Source organism: Chinchilla lanigera, unplaced genomic scaffold (assembly GCF_000276665.1).
Source record: "Chinchilla lanigera isolate Chin_1 unplaced genomic scaffold, ChiLan1.0 scaffold00040, whole genome shotgun sequence".
NCBI lineage: Eukaryota > Metazoa > Chordata > Mammalia > Rodentia > Chinchillidae > Chinchilla > Chinchilla lanigera.
Window position 1 is genome coordinate 5,761,402 of NW_004955441.1, and position 1,571 is coordinate 5,762,972.

Genomic DNA, 1,571 nt, shown 5'->3' on the forward strand with positions numbered 1-1,571 from the left:
GTGAGGAGGTAATTCACTATTTTTCACAACCCTTAGGCTGTAACTACTTGTTAGATCCTTCTTGCATATCTCTGTCTTCCTGAGAAACCACTTTGAAGATACCATCATATATTACAGCAGTCACTGATATTTTCCTGCTCATCTGTCCATAACTCTGTAGTATTTGTATTGTCCCTGTGCTATTTCGTAAATGGATGTATGTTTATTACTATGTGTTTCCTACAACAACCATTGAGAATAGTCAATGATTATTCAATTGGTCACTCATGTGTAGCTCTATTTATTTTCTTTAGAAGCCACTTTGAAGATACCAAAGTATAGTACAACAACTATTGATAATAACCTACCACTTTTGTCTGTAGCTCACTATTATTTGTCTGTTTTCCTGAAAAACTATCTTGTAGATAATAGTATGTAAAACAGCAACCATTGATAATTTCCTACCACTTTGTCTGTAATTTGTTAAGCCCCACTACTACTGTGTTACCCTTCTTTTACTCTTTAAAATAAAAAAAAGTTATTGAGATGCTGACATGCCTGAAATAATACACAGATGAAAGCAAACATAGTAAGTAGCACAGTAATATAGAGGTAGGGAGTGCAAGCTCTCAAGCCAGACTACCTGGCTCACTCTCATCTCTACTAACTCTAGGAGTCCTCCTACAGATACGAGTGCTCATATACAGAGGCATGTGTGAGTGAGTATGTGATTTGACAGTTACTGGTAGTAGTGAAAATTAAGACTAAATTTAAAAGTTCAATGGAAAATGCTTAATTTAATTGCTATATTTGAATACTATGAAAGAGCGGAACAGTGGTGCAGATCTGTGCATGCTAACTTGAAACTATGTCTATTGTGCCTTATAAGGAAAGCACAAGTTTTAGACTCACAATTTAAGTTTTCTTTCAAAAACCAATTATTTTTTGTTTTATTATTTTTTGTTTCCCCATACTTAACAAAGGCCTGGTAGGATTCAGGTCATACTGGTGATAGTGGTTATTCCTGGGGAATAAGGTTGAAGTTGACAATAAATGTAGAAAGAAGGAACTTCCACATTGTAATTTTAGATAAGTCTGGCTTGTTTGTAACTTCTAACACAAGTATTTTGGGGGTAAATTTTTTAAAGTGTCCCTCTTCTGTCACATTTTGTAACAGACGGTAAGAAATCATGGCCAGGTTGGGAGCTTAGTTGCTTCCACTTTCACAGCAGCAAAGTCTGGTTCTGAGGCACAGATTGACTTGGGGTCTAAAAAGAGCTCTCTAAGAATGATACCATACCTAAAACATTCCTCTCAGAGATAAGGAACTGAAATATAAAAGAGTATTAAATGAGGAGTAAAGTTCCATCAAAATGTTTATAAATAATTGATTGGTTTCTAGGGTCTGCCTTTTTCTTTTCTTTTCTTTTCTTTTCTTTTCTTTTCTTTTCTTTTCTTTCTTTCTTTCTTTTTCTTTTTCTTTTTTAAGACAAGATCCTGCTGTATAGTTCGGGGTGAGCTTGAGGGTACTATGCAGCCCAGGCTGACCTCAAATTCACAGCAATCGTCCTACCCCCGCCTCCTGAGTGCTG

General features: G+C 35.8%; 1 protein-coding gene across 4 annotated transcripts in view; it reads left to right on the forward strand.

Moving 5' to 3' along the window:
* Rmdn2 (regulator of microtubule dynamics 2) overlaps positions 1 to 1,571 on the forward strand; it is a 65,865-nt gene that overhangs the window by 50,915 nt on the left and 13,379 nt on the right. The gene's annotated exons all lie outside the window — the stretch shown is intronic.